At 39.2% G+C, this 24,630-nt stretch overlaps 1 protein-coding gene across 4 annotated transcripts in view; it reads left to right on the top strand.

Annotated features, from left to right (window-relative positions):
- The window catches only part of ATP8A2 (ATPase phospholipid transporting 8A2), a 555,453-nt gene that overhangs the window by 226,618 nt on the left and 304,205 nt on the right, over positions 1 to 24,630 (top strand). The window lies entirely within an intron of this gene.

Below are 24,630 nucleotides of genomic sequence, written 5' to 3'. Positions count from 1 at the left end.
AATATGCCAATGGGGTATATTTTGGGGTTGCCCATTTTGCTCCCCTATGGTATTCTATTTCCGCTTCTTTCAGCTTTCCTATTATTCACAATGCACATGATTTTTGCCCGGAAACCCCTGTCCTTCTGCTCATCTGGCTTTCACCTGGTTTGCTGCGGCGGGCCATGAATGAGATCATAGCACCAGCGCAGCTCACTGAGTAGGCTGGCGTTAGATGAAAGGGGGAGCCCTGAGCTGCTGTGTGTCTTCGTGATGAGAAGCCTTATTAATTTTCCAATTCAACTGGGAAGCTGCTCTTATCCGTGGGAGAGGTGGTGCTCTGCTCACCCCTCCAGGGTTTCCATCGCTTCCCCGGTGAGGAAGCTTCTGAAGGCAGTCTCAGAGCCACACCGTTTCCTGGCTACTGGTAGTCCGGTTATGCTTTTACACCTGAGTGATGAACGGTTCCTGATTCAACCTTTTAAGTGAAAGCACTGAATCATGGGGATATATTTAGTATCTACAAATGTTTGACCGATTCCCAAAATGCTGAAAAAGAAGATCTTGCTGATTCTTTGTCCAAATCACGATGTATGGCCGTTAGCAAAGAAAAATGAAGTTAGGTTTCTCCTGAGCTTGCCGGCAGGCTTTATAATAACCCTCGAGATTGATACAGATCTGGCCAAGTACGCTCCGTTTTGCAAACAGAGTCAAGATTTTTGTTCTGCAAGTATACACACCAACTAAGGAATTGCCTCTCTTTTAGATAGGGATGTCAAGAACTTTCTTCCTTTCTGGAGTATTCAGTCATATCCCACAGTCACTGTTTTTTCAGGGGACTGATTCATCTTAGAGTATGATTTCTAAGAATATATGGCTGGATAATATCCACCATCAGCCTTGGAGTAGCTTATTTGAATTCCAGTCATGCCTTCTTTTCCAAAAAAGAGAGAGAGAGAGGATGTTGCAGGGAGTGTGTACCTCTTTGTCTCTTTAGAAATCTTATCTGTGGGCATCAAAATTAATTTCTTATTAAGCCATCTCAAGAACAGCAGCACAATAACGATGGTGACAATAATGATGATGATGTAGAGGCCACTTTATGTAAGTTTGTCTGTGGGAAATTTCTGTATCCTGGGAATTTAGGTGTCAGATAAGTCATGTGTAATGTAATATCAACTAAATCAAGATCATAGAGAAATAAAGAGTACCTTGCAAATGTTTTTTTGTTGATGAAAAAACCACCTGAATATTAAAAGTGATAGGAAAAAAAATGAACTTTAATGCTGCACCTAAAAATCTACCGAAAACACCACCAGAAAATGGAAGAATTTAAAGTAGATTAACTGAGTCAAGCTTGGCACAGACATGAGCTGTCTCTCCTTCTAGTTACAGTTGTTTTAGGAGACAGCATCTCAAAATGAGTTGTCAGAAAAGCCATCAGATTTTCTCGGGAGAGTTGCTACAGTTGGGAACTGTGCTCCTGATGGAGCAGGCATCAAATAAATTGGACCCATGAATATTAATAATTTCTTAAAAGTAAATGCATAGTGACTTTAAATCACCAGCCCTTCTAAATGGCGATATTATGTTCAAATTGTACTGCCATCAAGGCGTAAGTGTTTGTCAGTCCCATAAAGAGATGGTTCAGATATAAAGTTCTAACAAGTCATAAACTCAATTTAAAACTAAGCTATACAATAATTCACAATTTAATGAGTAATAATTTGTCTTAGGCCTCTTAAATTATGGGTTGAATCACCTCGAAGGACTGTCCTCAGAAGTTTGACTAATGAAGCTTTCCTTTAAATTCTCCTGTACCACGTAGGGACATTGAAAATAAGTCCATGCATCCTGATTTCCATCGGCCATGGCCTGACACAGTGATTGTTGTTTTCAATGAAAAGCATTTGAAAGAAGACTTGTACCAAGCATTTTTTCCATTTGCCTCCTCCACCTCTGTTGGAGTTGATTCAAAATTGCAATTTTTTCTCTCTTGGCCTCCCACAGGGAGTTAGGGCTGTGAAGTCTAACCTCCTTGACACTTACCATAGTGGTTAGCAGTTGGTTTGGAAGCCATAAAAACAATGACCAGTATAGTTCAGGTTTATGTGTGCGTTCCTGGTGTGAGTATTGATAGCATCCTCTTTCACTTTCAAAGTGCAATGTACCTTTTAATAAATTTCTCAAACTGATTTACTTTTTTTTAAAGTTCAAGTTTATTGGGGTGACAATGTTAGAAAAGTTACATAGGTTTGAGGTGTACAATTCTGTAATGAACTATACGGAGAAAACCAGAATGTACAGTATATGCCTTTAGAAATAACCCAAAACTTGTCTATTAAGCAAACATGGTAGGGAAAAGTCTGTCTTCAACAGAAGTCTTTTTTTAAAAAAGCAAGACAGGGCAGTTTGAAATTGCTACTAAAGCTATAAGCAAGTAAACAACAACAACAACAGCAACAACAAAAAACAATGACCAGACTATTAGCAAACACTTTTTTTTTTAAAGAAGCGGCAAAATATCTCCTGAAAGTACTATGAAGGATATTCCTTTCAGTTTAAAAAAGTACAGGAGCAAAACGAGGGAAAAAGGGAATTTCATTAATATGAGTGTGCTGTTTCCATGTCATTGTCATGTGCCAACCCATCCTCTGTCCATATAGGGCACTATGGAAATAAGTGGGGGGGGGGGGCTGTGGGATAGGAGTGTGCTTAAATTGGGGCGGGTTACGCCTGAGGAAATGAATTGGAGAGAAAGCCATGGGGACAACTGAGGCATGGGAAGCCATTCCTTAAAGGCAATTGCTGTAGTTTGGGGAATGTTCTGCTAACACTTCTATGGCGGGCTATAAATAGGTGTTCATGTGGAAGGGCCAGTGTGGCTAAGTGCAACATCTCAGAGGCCCCTTTTGGAGAGTGTCAAATCACATAACCAGTTTAAAGTCTCTGAGATGCTCCCCTGCCAAGAAACTCACTTAAGTTGGTTTAATCCAAGCTTTCCCCAAACTTGGTTGAGCGTGAAATCCTTGTAATATTCCAAGGATCTGTCTGTTCAGTGGTTCCGGGAATACTGTTTGCTGGAGGCGGCAGAGGGCCTGGAAAGCTTGGCTCGGGCCAGGCCGTAGGAAGCTTTACGGGCCATGCTCCAAATCTGAATTTTTCCTTTGTGTAAAAATTTTAGTGCCTGAACATCCCCTATCTGAAACCGAATTGCTGTAATTACACTGAGGCTCTGTGCTTTGGAGAGGGATAAAAGGAAGTGGCTGGCCTCTTATCCTCAAGGGACTCACAGCTTAATGGAGAGACAGAAATGCAAGCTATCTCGATAGTAAGATAATTGTTTTAAATAGAACTTCTGCAGAGTGCTTTAAACAAGGACAGTGCTCCCTAATGTTCTGTGGGGATTTGGTGATGCTTGGTGGCCAGAGTCCAGATTCGTGAGCCTGGAGGATGGACAAGGAAGCCTGGATGGGGGGGCGAGGGGGGTCCCGGTGGTGCCAGGATCATGGAGTGATGGAGGTCCAGGGCTAAAACCCTAGGGATTGTCAGGAAAGATGTGAGGTGGAATTGACAGGATTTGGGAATGGATTTGGAGGCTAGGGAAGGAATATCTTAGAATTCTGAAAGCTTTTGTCTTGAGCAAGTTAATACTCTCCCTGAGGGTATGTATGGCTTTTAAAATTTAAACTCTTTCAAACCCTGTTTTGTCTCCACCTGGACTCTTGCCTGGCACAGAGCAGACGTCAAGAAATGAGTCAACGGATTAAATTATATTTACAATGTACATTCCTTATGCTACCTACTCTTAAGGATGACTTTAAGTTCACGGGCGTAAGGCAACAGCGCTTCAGTCTACGTGTGCAAGCCTCATGACAGGCCATGGCGAGTGCTGTCCTTGACACCCCAGGTCAGCCGTAAGGTTTATAATTCTCCTGGGTGTGTGCTATCTTGAATTTGCCCAATGTTCTTAGTTTTCCAGAAGGTACCATCTTAATATTTTTTTAAAAGTATACACACACATATGTATAGTATCAATAGACACAACATAGCTACAAGTTGTGAGGCATAACAGCCATGAACCCGACACCCAGCGTGGAGGCTCCTTCTGGATCTATCTGTGTGATGATCCCCTACCACCTTCTCCTTCCTTCACGCTGCTCTTTCTGAACTTTCTGTTTATTATTCCCTGGCTTTTAAAAGCAGTCATTCTTAAGAAACTGTGGTACATTTATACAATGGAGTATTACGCAGCCATAAAGAAGAAAGAAATCTTACCATTTGCAACAACATGGATGGACCTAGAGAATATTATGTTAAGTGAAATAAGTCAGAAAGAGAAAGACAAATACCATATGATCTCACTTATATGTGGAATCTAAAGAAAAGAATAAGTGAATGAACTAATCAGAAACAGTTTTGGAAAAATGGAGGAAAAACTGAGGGTTGCTAGATGGGCAGGGGGGTGGGGATAAGGGGAAGGTGAGAGGTTTTGGGAACGTACAGAGGGATAGTGGATGGGGGAGGGGGGTTCACACAGTGTGAGGGATATAAATGATAAATGTCTAAGTTTTGCTTTGTCTTGTGCACCTGAAACTAATTAATAAAAAAAAAAAAAAAAAAAAAAAAAAAAAAAAGCAGTCATTCATATATATACATATATATATATATATATATATATATACACGTATATATACATACATATACACATATATGTACATACACATGTATATATACATGAGTTAGGACAATTAAGTTCGAGAATTTGTTGCAATGATGTTGCTAAGCGTTTTTGATATCAGAGGGATTATTCATTATGAATTTGTACCCACTGGACAAACAGTTAACCAAGTTTACTATTTGCAAGTTCTGAAAAGGCTGCGTGAAAAAGTTAGACAACCTGCACTTTTCACCAACAATTCATGGCTCTTGCATCACGACAATGCACCAGCTCACACGGCACTGTCTGTGAGGGAGTTTTTAGCCAGTAAACAAATAACTGTATTGGAACACCCTCCCTACTCACCTGATCTGGCCCCCAATGACTTCTTTCTTTACCCAAAGATAAAGGAACTATTGAAAGAAAGACATTTTGATGACATTTAGGACATCAAGGGTAATAGGACGACAGCTCTGATGGCCATTCCAGAAAAGGAGTTCCAGAATTGCTTTGAAGGGTGGACTAGGCACTGGCATCAGTGCATAGCTTCCCAAGGGCAGTACTTCGAAGGTGACCATAGTGATATTCAGCAGTGAGGTGTGCAGCACTTTTTCTAGGACGAGTTCGCGAACCTAATTGTCAGACCCCGTATGTATATAAGTTTGTATACACATATGTGTATATATGTGTACATATCTTCCTAAACAACATATTGTTTAGTTTTTCTTGTTTTTGAGCTTCAAAAAGCAAGTTATACATGATCTTCGGGGTTTTGCTTATTTTCACTCAATGTTGTCCTGGAAAAATGTATCCATGTTTTAATATAGGTACAGTTCTTTTTCCCTGCTGTGTATCGTTACATTGTAGGATGATGTGTCATCCTTTCTCCTGTGATGGATATTTGGGCTGCTTGCCGTCTTTTGCTGCTATGAACAGCGTTTTGCTGAACAGTCTTGCATGTGGCCCCTGCCGTGTCAACGTTTCTCTAAGGCATGCACCTTGAGTGGAATTGCTGGGTCATCATGTCTGCGCATCTTCAACTTTGTGAATGGATGATGCCAACTGCTTTTCAGAGTGGTTGTAGCAAGTCGCATAGTTTTCAGCATCATGCGTTTTCCATTGCTGCATCTCCTCTCCAGCCGTTAGTATTATTAAGACTTCCTAATTTTTACCAATCTACATGGGAATTGTCCTTTTTAAAGTACTTTTCAATGTCCTTTGCTTGTTTTTTTATTAGGTTGTTTGTGATTTTCTTATTGATATGTAAGGAGTCTTTTGTAAATCCTGACTATTAAATGTTTTATTAGTTTATATGTGTGGCAACTGTCTTCTCCTAGTTTGTGGCTTGTGTTTTCAGTCTCTCTGTGGTTTCTTTTGATGAAGGAAAGTTTGTGATTTTAATGCAGATTATTCAGTTGTTTTCCCTTTTATGGCTTGGGCTGTCTGTGTCTTCTGAAACCCTTTCCTGAGATCCTAAAGGTAGTTTCCCATACCACGTTATAAATTATTTTTGATGATTTTTTCCTATTGAATTGTTTTTTTGTGTGTGTAGGATGTGAAGTAGCAGTCTAATTTTATTTTTTTCTATGGGCATAAGCAATTGTATCAGCCCCATTAATTGAATGGTTATCTATCTTTTCCTTGATTTTCCTCAGTGCCAGCACTTTTTATCATTCAAGTGCCCATATGCATGGGTATGATTCCAACGTTTCTTTCTCATTTGTCAGTTTCTCTCTAGTGGCACGTGACCCTGTTATAGCTTTGTAGTAAGTCCGGAGGTCCTCTGTGGCAAGACCCCTTTATTTCTTCTCCAGAAGACTTGTCTCTTTCTTCTTTTATATAAATACTCTCTTCAGGTTTTGTATATAATTGCATTTCACCTATCGGTCATTTACTGAAGAAATGATATCTTTATGATATTGTCAAATAATCAATTACATAATCTCTCGAGTAGTTCCATCGTGTCTTTCAAGTAAAATTTTATAGTTTCTCCTTAAAAGGTCTCCCATATATTTTAGATTTATTTGCAGAAACTTTGTTTTTCTATGCTATGAGAGATAATGACTTTAAAATATTTTTACTTTCTACCTATCCATTGCTTGCATTTCTAAATGGAATTTCTTTAAATACATTATTTTGTGATCTAGGAACCTTGCTAAATTCTATTATTAATTCTTATATGTAGGTTTTGGAGAATTTTAATGTAAATAACAATACAACCTTTGAGTGACAGTTTTGGCACATCTTTCCAGCCCTAATGGTTAACTTCCCTTTCTTGACTTATGAGGCTCTTGGCACTTTGCCAAATAATAGTAGTCATGGGGTTACTTTTGCTTTTCTCTGATCTGAATTCTTCTAAGGATTTACCTTTTAAAATGATGTTTGTTGTAGATTTTCTGCAGATGTCCTTCATCATGTTAACATGAATGGATACTGAATTGTATCAACTACTCTTTTCTATGTCCCTTGAGATGATCTTAAGATTTTTTTTCTTTAGTTTTTTAATTTTTGAACTACATTTAGTAATTTTCCAACATTAAACCAATCTGGCATTTCTGGAAACATCCAACTTGGTCATGATGAATTACTTTTATTTTTTTATTCTTTATTGACTTTTGTTTGTAAATATTTATTTAGAATTTTATATCTATATTTGAGAGTAATATGTCTATAATTTTTGTTTTCCTGTGTTGTCCTTACTGGGTTACGATCCCAGAGTTACATAACTCACAATAATGAGTTAGGAATGTGTTCCCTGTTTTCCTCTACTGACTTAATTTGTATAAATCTGGGATTATTTCTTCCTGGAATGTTAGGTAGAACTCACCTGGAATTTTCTTTGTGGAAAGATTTAAAGTACTGAGTCAATTTCCTAAACCTTTATAAGATTATTAAGGTTTCTTTCTTTCTTTCTTTCTTTCTTTCTTTCTTTCTTTCTTTCTTTCTTTCTTTCTTTTTTTTAACTTAGGCTATTGGGCTGTAATGTTTTTCCTGGGGATTTGTTTATATTAATATCATTAAAATTTCAAATTTATTGGCTTAATGTTGTGCATAGTTATGATCCTCTTAATTTTATGACTGTAGCATCTCTCATTTTCATTTAATTTATTGTTGATTTGTTTCAGATCTTGTTCATTAGAGCAATACTACTAGGGGAGTTTTTTTAGACTTTTCAAAGAACAAGCATTTGACTTAGTTTAATAGCCATGGGGGCGGGGAGAACAGTTAGTTGTACATATCTATTTCCCTCTTGTGTATTGCACGTATTTTTCGTATTCTTTCTTACAAGTTAGTTCTTTATACGTGGAAGATATTCATCATCTAACTGACAACTTGATGGTAAATGACTTTCTTTAATTTTTGTTTTAGTCAGTATTTTTGTAATTTCATTATTTTTAAACTTAAAAAAATCATTTTCTATCTAGAAATTAAGGATTTAAAACTTCCTAATTTAATTGTATCTCTAAGTCCAATGAAACTGTATCTATCATTTTATTCTGATCTATGATATGAAATAAGACTCTAAGTGATGATTCAGAATTCCAGCTTATGATCAGATCACCTGAAGCTCTTTTTAGAAAGACCGTTGCCAAATCTTCTTCCAGATTTACTGATCCCAAATTTGGGGATGGGGTGGGGTGGTGAAATCTCAGAATAATTTGTTTTCTTAAAAATACCACAGTTCTTGATGTACAACCAATGTTGGGAACCACTAACTTAAATATATTTCAGTTTTCCAAATAGCTACCTGATTGTTCCAGCAACATTTATGGAACAATCTTTTCTTTCATCTCTGGTTTGAGATTGCTGTCTTACTCTGTGTTAAACTCCAGGGTATGCTAGGGACTGTTATGGGCTCGCTGGTTCTGTTAGCGATTTGTTCTTATACCAACATCACAGACTTAATGATAATAGCTTTATAACAATTTGATTGCCAATAAGCCTGATCATCCATCCTCTTGTACTTGAATTTTTTATAAACATATCTCATCTTTGTACTCAGACTATGTATAGCCTGTTTTTCCATTTAAACATGTCATTCAAAACAAGGCCTGTTATACATGATCACCTTTTTAATGTAATATTCACCTCTTCTTGTTAAGATTATTTGTGTGTGTGTATATTTTCACTGTTATGTAATTTTCTTTTTTTTCTTTGAGTTTATGAAAAAGATAGCATTTCCTTGATTTTCTAGCCAGCTATTATTGGTGCATAAGAAAGTCATTTATTCTCTTTCAGTAGAGTTTTTTAAATTAAATTTATTGGGTTGACATTGGTTAATCAAATTATATAGGTTTCAAGTGTACAATTTTATCATACATGATCGGTATATTGCATTGTGTGCTCACCACGCAAGTCAAATCTCCTTATGTCTTCATATATTTGACCCCCTTTACCCTTTTCTATTTTTCTCCCTCCCCGCTTTCCCTTTGGTAACCATCACATTTGGATTCTGTTGAATTTCTTTCAGTTCCTGAATTGTGTCACTAGTTCTCTTTTCTGCCACTGTTCCTTTTACATGGAATGCTCTCCATCACTTCCTACCCTCTCACTCCTAATAATTCCCTAAGCTTTTGGTTTCAGCCAAGTTGTCACTTCCACCAAGATGTTTCCTTTGGCCCTTTTACTAGGTACATCTTTCTGCTGTATATTTCATAACAACCCATCTTGTAGTATAATGCTTTATTTCAGTGTCATTACTCATCTGATAATTACTCTTCCCTGCTAGATTGTAAGCTCTTCGAGAGCCAGGATGATTGGGTCTTTTTTGCTGCTGTTTCCCCAACATGTAGTGCAGGGCACACAGTGGGCACTCAATAAATTGGTTATATGAATGCGTGAATTTGTGTTTTAGCAACATCACTTTGGCAATGTGGAGACTGTGGGGGAATAGGAATGAGAAGGTAGAGAAGACAGTGGAAATCTGTTCCAGGAAGGAGAGGAAGTAAGGTAGCCTTACTTGGCGTGGAGAATAAGGATGAGATTTTGAGTGAAAAGGAATGATTGGTATGACCTTTCATTCCAATGCTAAGCAGATGCTGGTGCTAAGCAGATGCTGGTGAGAGAGAGAGAGAACTGGGCGAGTGTGATAGCTTTAGGGGAGCTGGCCTTGGGAAGAAAGGTGGGGGAAAGGTGGTGACATTTGCTTTCTCCCCTAAATACCCTGAAGGTAAGGCATGAGGGAGTGTACTTTAGGAATTGTTCTTCACCTCAAAATCCAACAAATTCCTTAGGTGCAAATAGAGAGCAGGTCTATATAGCTCATTCACACTCTAGTGAATCACTTCTAAGGATGGTGGCAGAGTTTTGAAGATAGCTGCTAAGATGTGAAGCCATTGCACTGAATACTAGGCCATCCTTTGGCCTCACAAGGTAGAAAATGTGGGCATTCAATGTAATGTGTGGTTTCCTCTTGGGTGGGCAGAACTTCTAATGGGAGAGCTCGTTTCTGTCCTTAGTCTGTGCCCTTGGACTGTGGGCATACAAGGTCACTTCCCTCTAGCTTGCTTTTTTTGTGTTCTTTGTTACTTGACCCCCTTTTAAATCTTTCTGCAAGGGACATTGTGCCAGTGGTTCATGAAATATTCATCAGTGATGTGTGTTTTGATGACGCTGTGATCCTGAGAGGTTTTCAGCAGATAGGTGCTCTGTTTGGGGTACCTTGTGGTACCCCTCTGTGTTCAAGAGAAGCCTCCAGAATTGGCGCTGGTTCAGGGTTACACTCACTGACTGATGTAGACAGTAGAAAAAGGCCGGGATGAACCTCTCAGTGAACCTAAGTGATTCACAAGTGGTGTCTGGGGGCGGAAGAAAAGGAAAACTTTTACTTTCTACGTTGATGAGTTGATGATGGGTACCCAGACGACCCATGATGGGTAGTCTGATTTCCTTGCTACCTCAGTAGAGTTCCTCACGTCATTCAGAATGTTATTACTGTTGCAGTTGAACACCACTGGGGAGGTGAACTGGAGATGCTGGGAGACAGTGAATATTCCGAGGTTGTTGACGTGAAATGCCCACCAGCTGCGATTACCCCCATGGGGGAGCAGCAGGACACACAGGGGAGGCGCCGGGCAGCTGACACATGCTTCCAACTGGGAGCAGTTCCCTTAGATTCCTTAGCGCTGACCCTCAACATGAACGTGTTGCTTCCCAAGCTCATGGCCCCAAACAAATCACTAAAGGAAATAACACACTGTCAAATCTTGCAACGTAATTATCTGACTATCCATTTTCTGTAGTTTAAATGAATCATCGCTAAACTTTATTGTAGTGGATGTGCTATGCACCCCGTGTCATTTATGTTTTGTTTCAGAAATATTTGTGTGCGGATGAGCACAGTGAGTTGAGAGTGCCAACCATTTTGCCAGCTCGTCAGATGTCAGTGTTTCGGTCAGTTGATTTCAATGCAGGATGATAAACGGATTCTTCTTTCCAAATACGGCAGCACTTGTTATTTCTACGAGTCTTTCAACAAATGGAACAGGAAATAGACGGCAGAAAATCACAGCAGACTCGGTGCCTGGGCTGAAATCCTGACTCCATCCTCTGTAACCTGAGGTCCATTACTTAAATGCTCTGTGCCTCGGTTTCCTTACATTAAAATGGGAATGACAGTGGTACTCTAGGAAAGTTATGAGGACTAAATAGGTTCATGCATGTAGAAGCAAGGAGTATAGTGTCTGACAAATAAACACTGAAGTGTTAGCTAACATTATTATGCAGTAGTTCTTAAAATGTAGCTTTTACTTATGACCAGAATGCTAAGTTAAATTAAGCTATTCTTGGTGAATTGTACTATTATTTAAATTTGTATTATTTTTTCATTAGAAGTCCCAATGGATTCAGATCACTGAAATTCATGATCTGTTATTAATGTATATTTTCTTCATTAATTCAGGATATAAAGTGTCCAAGGAGGTTGATAAAAAGCATAGGCATAGGAGCTACACTTGCTTTTTAACCCCAGAAAGTCACATAAGATGAACTGAAGATCAGCCTCTGGCATTGAGGTCAGGATGTTAAAGTGTGAACACAAGAGCAGGAAATATTTATTTCACTCATATGTGGAATATAAAAAAAAGTAGCAAGCTAACAAAACAAACAAAAAAACAAGTTTGTAGATGCAGACTGGAGTCGTGGTCACCATAGAGGAAGGGGGTGGGGGAAGGTGAAGTGGGTAGAGGGGGGTCAAATCAATGATTATGGAAGGAAACAAGACTTTGGGGGGTGAGCACACAACAGAGTACACAGATGTCACATTATAATATTGTACACCTGAAAATCATGTAATGTTATTAACCAATGTTACCCCAATACATTTATTTATTTTTAAATTTCAGTATAGCTGGTTTACAATATTATATTAGTTTCAGTTGTGCAATACGGTGACTCAACGCATACACCTTGCAATGTGATCACCTCACTGAGTCTCGTAATCATCTGTCACTGTGCAAACTTATCACAATGTTATTATCCAGTACATTTAATTAAAAAAAAAAAGTGGAGGCAGAGTTTGTCTCCCCCAGCTGCCTTGTTGGGAGACGTGTGGGTGTAGCTGTGTCCTAGCAGTGGTTTGGTTTAACGAGCAAACGGAAGTACACCGGAGTATTTCTTTCCTCCCACCCTGGAAACCAAATTTGTGCCTCAGTGTCCCTATCTGTAAAGCAGGAGTTACACGCTCAGGTGCCTCCAGGGGTGAGGCAGCTAACGCAAATGACTGGTAGGCCAGGTGGGGACTGTCACCAACGGCACAGTACTTTTCATCTTCTAAAGGGGGCAGCCACTTTTGATTCTTGTGTTCTTTCACATTCAATTGATAGTATCCTCTTCTAAAGAATTTCAGTTTTACGGCTGGAGTCCTGAATTCAGGGAGCAGTAGGAACTAAGAGAGGCACTTGAATATGTTGGGCCATTTGGCACCCGGCCCACTGGCGTGGGTGTACACACTGTCTTCTTAGTAAGTGAGAGGTGGTTGAACTGCTGAATGGTTGGTTACTTGAGCAGACAGTTATTTGGCTTTCGTCAAGATGCTCTAAGCCATATTACTTGCAAAAGTATAAAAATTTTGCAAATTTACCATGTATGCAGATAGGTTTCTAGAAGAACCTATGTCCAAACCACAAAAATGACCAGACATTCATCCTCCTTTCCCAGCTAATATGAATGACTGCTGCCTCTTTACCCGTGAAAGATTTAGCCTTCGTTGGGTCATCCTGTCTGCTAGAAAATTACTAAGACAGCCAATCACAGATCTGCCCCTGCTTTCTGATAGCTGCCAATCCAGAACAAATTCACGCTTCTGTGAACCTTTCCCAGAATCACTTCACAGAATCCCAATCCACAACAAGCCCCTCCTGTACCGCTTAGGGCCCCACCACCACCCTTCCCCTCAGCCTGTTGGTTCCATGATTGCAATGAGCCAGTAAACCCAACACGGTCCTAGTACAGTCTGTCGCAGTCACCTGTGGATGAAGGGTATTGATACCTATGTAAGATTTTATGATATTATTATGTAGTCGTTTACTTTTTGGTCCTTGTGAAAAATGCAAGGCAGAAGGACATATTATAGGAGGAAAGTTTATAAAGGAAGGTTAATGGGAAAGCCTTACTGAATGGTTCATTTCAGTAAACGCCATTTCACAAATGGTCTTCTTCTCAAGGTTGCGTATGTGCTACTGCTTTGGCGTCTGGGAAAGCCAGTCAGTCTCTCTGGCAGATTGGCAGATGGGGTGTGATTCACGTTGCAGATAGGGGGAGGGGGTGACCCTTTGAAAACCTAGTTCGAAAAAGCTCTTTCCAAAAGCTATAGATCGTGCTGATTACGCACTTAGCAGGTTTCAACCTGCTGTCCAGGCCTGGAACTTTAGACAAGTTCGGATCAACAAGCATTTCGCGGTCAAGTTTCATTTAATTAGAGTTTGTTGCCAAGTCATGGGAGGCCAACTTCCATGCCAGGTGCCTTTCCACAGTTGCCTACCTGAGCTGTGGGGACCCGGCAGGGAGGCACTGCCTTTTCTCCAGGCCAGCTGGCCCTGGCCTACGCTGTCTCTGTGCCATTGGATGTACAATGCTTTGCTGCCTACGTATGAAGACAAAGCATAGAAGAGCTAGAAGTCAGGAATCCAGTTTGGGAGCCTTTTCCTAAAGGCAGAGAAAAAGCATTTTTAGTCCTTTATCAGGACCGTTTTTTTTGTTTTTTTGTTTTTTTTTTAAATGTAAGTTGATGTTTTTCAGGTCACTTTTCTAGGAAACATGCAAAGTCCTCTCTCAGGCACTGCCATCTCCCCTTGTGAGGCAAACATGAAGCTTTTCCTTGCCAGCTTTATTATGTCATTGAATTAATAATGTTGTAAAGACTAGATCAGAAGTCAATTTGGCAGCTGTGCCTTTAGGGAAATTTTTGGAAGAGTGACCTTCCATTTTTAATAGGCATGTTATTACATTTAGAATTAAATTACTGAGAGCCAAGCTACCCTCTTGAATTTGCTATTAGCCATTTTTTCCCTTTTATTTTTAATGAACTGGAACAAGTCGAAGCCAGTTGTTTGCAAGAGTATGTAGTCAGAAAAGGACTCAGAATCTTTCACTGTCAGGCCCTTTATCTTAGACAAGTTTAACTCTTCTAAATGTTAGAGTTTTAAAAGTCTTCTACAAAGCATCCATGTCTTCTCAATTAAAGTGGAATGCGAGAACCCATGGCCAGAACGTCCAGTAGTATATTCCGTCACTACAAATCTGGGGAGAGGGTTAAACTCATCAAATATTAGAACCCAGCTTAAAACACCAATCCTGAAGACACTGTGTGCTGGGCCTGACATAAAATAATGGAAGCAGAGGGCAGTTGGAAAATTGCTAGCTAGGAAGTTGGATCTATTCAAATATCAAATCATACTCCTAAGTAAGACATAAGAACTTTTCATGGATGATGTTGGCATAGAAGAACGGCAATTTGGAGCTGAAAATTTAGATCCCATACTATAAACCTAAAACAAACAAACAAAAAGGATGCTCCAGGTTAACTAAACGTGACAAATTATCAAACTGTTAGAAAAACAGTAGAAAATAAAAAGATACTATGCTCAGGTGTGAAGCAATAAACCAAGTCACAAATCTAGATGTATTCCTTATTATAACAAGGCGTCCTCGAGAGCAGGACCTGTCAGGTAGTCTTTTGGTTTCTGGCACCTTCTAAGTACCCTTCTACTTAGTAAAAGCCCATCATTTCCTAATGAAGGTTAATGAGTGCGGCAAGTGAAAATACCAGTATTTGTACCAGCCTGTGTGGATGTATAAGATGTACGAAATAATTTTTTTTTAATGTGCAAGAGTGATTGCATTGTGGGTACTTTCTAAGAAAAATCCCTTTAGCATATTTCAGCCAATTGGGGGAAATAGGAAACTTAGAATATATGGTTCTATGTGCTTTTAAGCTTATGTAAAGTTTTTGATTTAGCAAAAGGTCTATTTGTTATGTGTTTCTCAGGTTGAAGATAGTGATGCTGTTATTACAGACGTTATTTGTTCAGAGCTTGCCACATGCGGGGCGCTTTGAAAATAATTATCATTTTTCATAGCAACTGCGTGAGATCTATTACATTTCTGAATATATGTTACTAATACTCCTGAAATGATAGCTAATTTGTGTGTGTGCATATACATGGGTGAGAGAGACAGAGAAAGGTAACCTCATATGTATGTGTAATAGTTAGTCTCCTTTACTGAAATGTGAGTTCCTTGAAGTTCAAGAATATTATGATACACAGGGTCTCTGACATAGGAACCTGACCCAGCTGACCCAGCAGATAGTAACTATAGGAACCATCTGTTCTACTCTTCCATTTCTGAAAAAATCTGCTGCTGCCTAGGGCTCCCCCATCTAGTGTAAGGTGTAAATATACATGTAAACGCTGAAAAGCATGCCTGGTGTTAATGCTCAAAAGTGTTTTTCTACTTTACCTTTATTGATTCAGATGATATACATTCCTTCATGTTATTTATTGGTGTATTGACTAGTATTTTGGTCTCGGTTAGGATGGAAACACAGTTTTTGTTTTTGACTATACTTACATAGATCATTTGAGTGGGGCCTAAGATTTATCTTTTCTCTATTGCTCATTAGCTTGTGATATCTAAATCATATACTAAATAAAATGAAAATTGCTTTAAGAAAAAAATGAGAATAAGATTAGGAACCTAAGCAGAATTAAATCAATATACATAGCTCTGGAGAGACCGTCTTTCCTTCTATCACTTGCGTAAAGCAAAATTTAAAAGATGTGAGATCTAATACCTGAATCATGAGTCATGGGACCTACCTACACTACCTATTTCTAACATCACAAAGGGCATTACAATTTGATTAAGCACATTCTTGGAAGAAATGGGTAAATTTGTTATTTGTATAAAGGTAGTTAAAAAATAAGGCATTACATTTAAAAGTGAGAAGCAAGGATCGGATGATAACTGAAGTGATTGTGTGACGCTGTGATTTTTACATGCATGAAATCATTCATTTGATGTGCACTGAGAATTACGAGGATTGTATACTTTGAGCATCTTTGTTTCCAGGACACTTGAGGTAACATAGGTTGGTGATTAACAAGAATTCTGAAGCCAGACTGTCTGAATTTGAATCCTGGTTCTAGGACTTCAACTTCGTAGCTCTGTGACCTGGGGCAAATTATTTAAACTCTCTTTGCCTTGACTTTCCCAACTGTAAAATGGTGCTAACACTAACACCTATCTCATAGGGTTATTATGAGGGTTAAAGTGAGTTAACATAGGCACATTCCTTAAAAGAAATGTGCCTATGTTAACTCACATATGTTGGTTATCATTACTTGCTATGATTAATGGGCAAAGGTTTACTAGGACACAAAGGAACCTCACAGCATCAGAGATGACGTTATTTTGGGGGCTGTATCCTTGGCAAAATTGGGGTGCCCAAGATGATTCCCCAATTTTTAGAAGGAAAGAATTTGTAGGCCTACCATGTGATTGATTTCAGCCTAAATGCTGACTGCCTCTATATAGGATTCTGATTCTCTGATTAATTTCCTTATTCTCTAGCTTCACCTGTTGAGTATTTTTTTTTTCTTAATTTTATTGAACAGGAGAGTGGTCTTACTAATTTTTGATTCTTTGGTATAAAAATAAGAACGTTCGTGAAATGTTCTGCCTAACTGACAAAAACTTGACTGGAAATGAAGTGAGCCACTTCATCTGAAACAGTTATTCTGGGAAGCATGAGTTCACAATTACTGGTCTAAAGTGAATTAGTGATCAATCTAATTTGGAAAAACATGAGCCCGTGGCAACAGATAAACCTTACACATCAGAATACTTACGTGCAATTGTTTTTAGGCTGGAAATATCCCTTAAAACTATGAGCTGGTGGATCTAAGATGGTGCACTTGAAAAGCTTAAAGAAACCTGGGTCTGAAGGTGTCTTCTGGTCTACTGTAATATTTGCATGTAGCAGCCTTTTATAATATGGAGGAAAACCCTTGTATGAAGATATTAGCTCATTTCCAACCACCCGTCAGTGAACAGATGGCAACAGCTCAAATACAAAGGAAAGGGAATCATCTAGAACTTAAATAGCCGGAAGGGAGTGAGGAGATGGACATTTCACTACCCGCCCTGTGCATTGTGCTGGTGCCATTAGGCCACATCCCAGGGAACGTGCGCAGGTGTCCAGATGGGATATGGTGCCTCCATTGGGCCTGTTAAGGAAATCCAGGCTAGAGGAGATAGTATCATGGCCAACATCACACACATAGTAAATGGCGGAGCCAAGATTCAAATTCAATTCCAAAGTTGATGAAGCTCTTGAAAGTATAGATTTAATAAAATTTAACCAATGTCTCTAAAAGTTAATTCGGTGCAAATATGACTTTTGCCTCAATATTAATTCATTTTTCATCTTATGAGTTATTTTAAGTTCGTTGTATCCATAAAATTTGAATTTAATTTTTTATTACTGAGCAAGTCTCATGAGTTTGTAGATGGGAGAGGTACAAATTTTGCCTGTGAAATTCAGTAAGTAGAATGTGAATGTCTCAATTTAACTTCATTACCTGCTATAATATTCTAATGGCTTCATAATCCATCTTCTTTTATCTTTCACTGAAGATAAATCGGGCTACTGGCTTTTATCCTTTGACCTCCAGAAAGTTCCATCTGAAATTCTCTACTTCAAGGGTCTCAGACCAGTTTGTTTTTTTTCAGGACTAGAATCCTCTTTGTTCCAGACCTATTATTCGGTGATGTAAAGAGATAGGCAATGGGACCTTGTTACAATCCGTTATGTACAGAACTAATATGAATTTTGCCTTTATTTTAGCTATTTGCTGAGAACAAAAACATTTTTGGAGGTCTCCTTAATTACACCCTGAAGACTTAAAACCATTGCCACGCCTGAAACGTTGAGGAATCACTGTAGCGGAATGAAGGGACAGAATTCTGAAGTTTAATTAGAAACTATAGAAGTTAGAAGATGAATGATTAAAATAATAATTTACTTTCTCACATATTGAGTGAAATGCCTTGAATATTGATTGGGTCTTAGGAGAGAATATGAAATGAGAATGGCAGTGATGTGTGAGATTGTGTTCTTGCCTTCCCCACCCACAGCACCACGGGTGCGGGCAGTGATCACTGCTTATGTCATTGTTGGGAGGCGTCTGTCTCTAGATGTACTGATGGAGCCTGACTCAAAGACGACGTATGCCAACAAGAATGCATGAGATACAAACGTTCAGTTACAAGAAGTGTAAGCTCCGAGGCTCTGATTGACAGCGTGTGACTATAGTTAGTAATGTGGTTCTGTATACCTGGGAGTTACTGAGAGTAGGCCGTAAGCATTCTCACTACAAAAACAACAACAACAGCAACAACAAAAAGTTGACTATATAAGGGGACGGAAGTGTCCACTGTCTTCATCTTGGTAGTTATTCCACAATGTGTACGTATATCAACTCATCATGTTGTGTACTATGAATATATACCATTATATTTGTCAATTACTCCTCAACAAAGGTGTGGGGGAGGGGGAAACATGCCCCAGAAACTGTTCAAGACAGAGAGAGCGGCCTCCAGGGGCAGTGACTGCCGGAGCTGGGAAGCCAAATGAAGTCGGGACCGGTTTGGCTGTGATATGGGTCATATGAAGACAAAACTGGGTAGGCAGAGGGGCCCTGCTGATTAACAAGATATAGAAAGACCTTCAGAGAGAACCAGAGATGCCATAAGAGGGACAAAAGGGTTGTCCACTTACCTGTTGCTGCCATGAGTTTCTGGCTCCCTGAGACTGGGCTTTCATTTTCTCCTGCTTATCAAGCGACTATACATCCCTTGCCTAGAGGGAACATGTGATGTAACTGACTTTAATGGATGGTAGGGAGCCTTAACTCCAAGGGGAATGGCACTTAAAGAAACATCTGTTGCATACAGTCAAGAAGAAAATGCACGCTTTGGTCCAGAATGTTGGAGAATTAAAAAAATCATTTCCTTGACATCAGAGATAACCCAAGCCACTGAGACCAAGAGCATCTTGGCCGTGACTTTTTCCAGGGCTCAGATGTTTATGGCACTAGAGACAATGATGGCTGCGTTCCGCAGTCCTAGGTGGTGGAAGTCTTCCGTGGTGGTGCAGCCCTGCAACAAAGCCAGCATTTTCTCTCTCAGGGGAGGGCAACCGTTTCCTGATAGGCATTGGTGTTCAAGTTCAGGATTATGTCAATATACGTAGAAGTCATGATAGATCCTTCCACTTTTTTGAGTATTTTAGAATACACAGGTAAGAATTAGGACAAGGGAGTGTTTTTATCAAGGGCAGAGACGTTTTGTGCAAACTTTCATTCCTTAGTATATGACTTCCATTCCGGTCTTGGCAACATGTGTGAAATGTGGACGAGCTTATGGGTCTCCTGGGGACCAACACTAATATGTGTTTGCACAGTTGTGCCTGTGCCAGGTAGGGGCTTAATCTGAACCAGTCCATACTGCCTGTCATCCAGTCGTGAATTCAAGAAATCATGATTTTCATACCATTACCATGCTGGCCAGCTTCTTTCATCCAGAGCTAGGTTTTTATGCCGTATGTATTCATAAAATGTGTGGTGGAAATTTTAAGATTAAGACTGCTGTTTCTTTCCTTTGCGTTTTATTGGCCAGTGGGAAGAACATCAAGAGATTGCAAGCCAAACTTTAAAATGTTTACCCAGGCCGAGGCTGCTTTGCCTTCATGTTTTCAAGTACCAACGTGGTATGACATAAACTTCACGGGGAGCGCTTCCTTTGGAACATTTTAAGTGTCGAATCTTAAAAAGATTATTTTTTAAATTAATAGCTTCTGGTTAAACTTTGCTATCTGACATATTTGGGTTTATTATTTGGATTTGGATTTTTCACTTTAGAAGTGAGCATTTTCTCTTTTTTCATTGTTATATATGTTAAACCCTGAGCCTTTTGATGTCACCCAGCTGCAATATGACAAGTGAACACACGTTTTTAATTTTACTTTCAGAGAGATTAGGGCAAAGGAGTAAACCTTCCAGATGGATTGACAATTAGATTAAGGGTTTCTGGGTAGAGGCAAGGTTGAGATGACCCTAAAATTATGTCTGGCTACTGTCTTTTGAAGGACAGTTTTGTTCAGTCTGTTCTTATAATAAGCTTTGGTTATTTTCTTTTTACTATTAGCAGAATGAAAACAAAATTAGAAGTAATTCCTTCCTCCCCCCCACCCCGCAGCTTACTGTTTTTCATTGAGGTGAAATTCACATAACATAAAATTAACCATTTTAAAATGAACAATTCGGTGTATTTAGTACAGTCACAATATTGTGTAACCACTCCCTCTGCCTCGTTCCAAAGTATTTTCACCACCTCAAAACAAAAGCCTGTGCTCCTTAAGCAATTACTCCCCATTTCCCTCACCCCACACTACAGCCCCTGGCAAACACCAAGCTTCTTTCTATATCTATGGATTTACTCATACTAATTATTTCATATACATGGAATCATATCATACATGATCTTTTAAGTCTGGCTTCTTTGACTCAGCATCCATTGCAGCCTTCTTTTGTGTTTGATGTTCTTCCTAATGTGCCTTTTTGACCTCCTCCTTGCTGTGGTCTGAATGATGATGTTCCCATCCCTAACCCAAATTCATATATTGAAATTCTAATCCCCAAGGTGAGGGTGTTAGGAGGTACGGCCTTTGGGAGATGCTTAGGTCATGAGGGTGGGGCCCTCATGATGGGATCAGTGCCCTTATCAAAGAGACTCTACAAGGCTCCTTTGCCCTGTCTGCCATGTGACGGTACAATGAGAGGTCTGCACCCCGAGAGGTCCTTCACTCAGCCATGCTGGCACCCCAATCTCAGACTTCCAACCTCAGAACTGTGAGAAATAAATTTCAGTTGTTTATAATCTCCTCAGTCAGTGGTATGTTGTTATAGTAGTATGAACAGACTAAGACACTCATTATTTCCTTTCCTGTATATTTTTTATTGACTTGGTAGTTACCATGGGGATTATAATTAACATCATAAATTTATAGCAGTCTGGTTTGAATTGATACCAGTTGAGCTTCAATAGCATATAAAAGTTCTGCTCCTATACAGCTCTGTACCCACTTTGTATTGCTTTTGTCCCAAATTTCATCTTTAGACATTGTGTGACCATTAACAGATTTCTTTTATGCATTTGTCTTAAATCTTATAGGAAACAAAAAGCAGAGTTGCAAACCAAAAATACAGTAATACTGGATTTTATATTTGTCTATGCAGTTCCCTTTACTGGGGTTCTTTATTTCTTTGTATGGCTTCTAGTGCCCTTTCATTTCAACCTGAAGCGTTTCTCGAGTATTCCTCATAGGGCAGGTCTAGTGATGAATTCATATTTTGTTTATGTGGGAATGTCTTCATTTCCCCTTCATTTTTAAATGATAGTTTTGCCAAATATAGGATTCTTGGTTGTCAGTTTTTTTATTTCAGCACTTTAAATATTTCATCCTACTTGCCTTCTGGCACTCATCCTTTGCAGTGAAAAATTGGCAGTTAATTTTATTGAAGATCCCTTATACATGATGATTTGCTTCTGTCTTGCTTTTGTCAAGATTCTTTTGTGTTTGTCTTTTGACAGTTTGATTATAATGTGTATTAGTGTAGATATCTTTGAGTTTATTCTGCTTGGAATTTGTTCAGCTTTATGGATGTATAGATTTATGTCTTTTATCAAATTTGGGACTTTATTGGCCATTATTTCTTCAAATATTCTTTCTGCCCCTTTATCCGTCTCTTTTCCCTCTGAGACTCTCATATGCATATGTTCGCATGCTTGGTGGTGTCCTATAGGTCCCTCTGGCTCTGTTTATTTTTATTCATTTTTTCCCTCAGTCTGTATAATTTCTATTGTCCTATCTTTAGCATCACTGAAACATTTTCCTGCGTGTTCAAATTTGTTGTTAAACCCCTCCAGTGAATTTTTAATTTCAACTACTATACTTTTCAGCTCCAAACTTTCCATTTGGTTCATTTGTATAATTTCTGTCTCTTTACTAATATTCTCCATTTTGTCATACATCATTTTCCTGATTTCCTCTACTTCTTTGTCCCTGTTTCCTTTTGCTCTTTAAGCATATATGTATAAATCAGTTGTTTTAAAATCTTTGTCTAAAAGTGCAGTGTTTGAGCTTCCTCAGGGATGATTTCTTTCACATAATTTTTTCCTGTGAATGGGATATATTTCCTTGTTTCTTTGTATGCTTTGCAATTTTTTTGTTGTTGAAAATTGGTTATTTAAAGTATTATAATGTGATAACTCTGGAAATCAGATTCTCTCCCTAACCAGGGTTTGTTGTTGTTGACTATAAAGGGCTGCCATTTATTTAGTGACTTTTCCAGCCTATTTTTGCAAAGTCTATATTCTTTGTCATGTGTTACTGAAGCTTCTGTTTTCTCAGTGGTCACCCAGTGATCTGACAGAGATTTCCTTAAATATCTGGAGCAAAAGAGAAAAAAAAAACAAAAAACTTTCCTCATCTTCGCCGCCGAGCTGTGAGCTGGGGGACTCCTTTAATGCAAAGCTGTTCACCTACAACCCTGCTTTAGCCTTTACTTCATGTTTCAAATATCGACAGAACTTCTGTGCAAAATCGACAGAACTCCCTAGGGTCCTCTCAGGCCTTTTCTGAGCATGTGTCAGTTCTGAACATACACACTGCACTCTAGCTTTTGCAGTATATGTGGTGGCCCTTCCAAGCCCAATTTGTTCAAGAAACCTCCTTCTTAGCTTCTTGCTTCGCAGGCTTTTGGGTCTGTCCACTGCTTGCCCCATCTGCTGTCCCTTGCCCCACTGAGCATGGGTAGTGTATGTCTTTAATCATCCAACAGATGCCACCACCACCTGGAAAGCCACTCCAGTCCAAGGGAACAGAGGCAAAACAAAGGCTATCCTGTGAACCAGTCCCTCAGAGAACCACCAGACAGGTCAAATGCACAAGTGCAGGATTTTAAGAATAAGGTCCATATTACCCCTTGGCACCAGTAAGCTGCACTAGCAATGCAGGTTACCTTCCTTATAGCCCCACTGTCGGGAATGGTAGGCAAGTAAGTGAAAAGGCCAGCGTGCTTTCTTCATGGCGTTCAGCCATCTTTATTTTTATTCAGCTCCCCCTTAGTTATGTAGATTTTTAAAAATTAAATCCCAGTGTTCTGAAATGTTGATTGTGTCAGTATTTGTTGGCTTAATCACGGCTTCAGTGGAGGAACTATTTCTTTGAGCACCCTAGTCTACCATTTTTGGGGGGATGTCACTTGGTAATCACTTTCTTTGTGGTCTTTGTTTTTGTGAAGACATTTTTTTTTTATGAACTGTTTATGGCTCACAGCAAAATTAAGGGGATGGACGGTAGCAATTTCTCATACATCCCCTACCTCCCCACATGTAGAGATTGTCCCACTGTCAACACCCTTCCCCCAGAGTGGTACATCTGTTACAATTGATGAACCTATACCAACATGTCATAATCACCCCAAATCTACAGTTCACATTAGGGCTCACTCTTGCTGTTGTACATTCTATGGGTTTGGACAAGGTGTGACATGTATCCACCATTATGGTGTCATACAGAATGGTTTCACTGCCCTTAGAAATCCTCTGTGCTACTCCTATTCATCCCTGTCCCCCGTCCCTCAAACCCCTGGGAAACAGTGACTTTTTTACTGTGTCCATAGGTTTGCCTTTTCCAGATGTCATATATTTGGAACCATACAGTATGGAGCCTTTTCAGATTGTCTTCTTTCGCTTAGTAATATGCATTTAAGATTCCTCTGTGTCTTTTCATGGCTGAGAACTCATTTTTTTAAATTACTGAATAATATTCCATTGTCTGGATATACCACAGTTCATTTATCCATTCACCTACTGAAGGACACCTTGGTTTCTTCTAAGTTTGAGCAGTTATAAATAAAGCTGCTATAAGCATCTGTGTATATGTTTTTGTATGGACATAAGTTTTCAGCTCCTTCGGGTAAATACCAAGGAGTGCAATTGCTGGATCTTAAGTAAGGTGTGTTTAGTTTTGTAAGAAACAGCCAAATTATCTCCAAAGTGGCTACACCATTTGCACTCCCACCAGCAATGAGTGAGAGTTTTTGTTGCCCAAAACCCTCGCCAGCATTTGGTGTTGGCAGTGTTCCAGGTTTGGGGCATTCTAATAAGTGTGGGTAATTTTTGAAGGAAGGTATGTTCACTGTACAAGTCTGAGTAGGAATCTTTTTATCTAAACATGCTCTTCTTCAAGCAGCATTTCAGAGCTTGAGGATATTTTCCTGCCAGGGGTTATTAAGTCAGCTCTTCTATGCAACAGCCTCTGCTTGCCCCATGGTCAAGGCTCCCCAGCTGTGTGGATGGAGTCAGAGGTGAAGTGATTTCTTTTCCTTCCCGCTTACTGCTGGTCTCTTGGTTGACTGTCCCTC

The sequence above is a fragment of the Rhinolophus sinicus genome, chromosome 16, assembly GCF_057876585.1.
Source record: "Rhinolophus sinicus isolate RSI-liver-muscle chromosome 16, RSI-T2T, whole genome shotgun sequence".
Classification (NCBI taxonomy): domain Eukaryota; kingdom Metazoa; phylum Chordata; class Mammalia; order Chiroptera; family Rhinolophidae; genus Rhinolophus; species Rhinolophus sinicus.
Note: the sequence above shows the minus strand (reverse complement) of the source record. Positions and strands in the feature narration are given on the sequence as shown.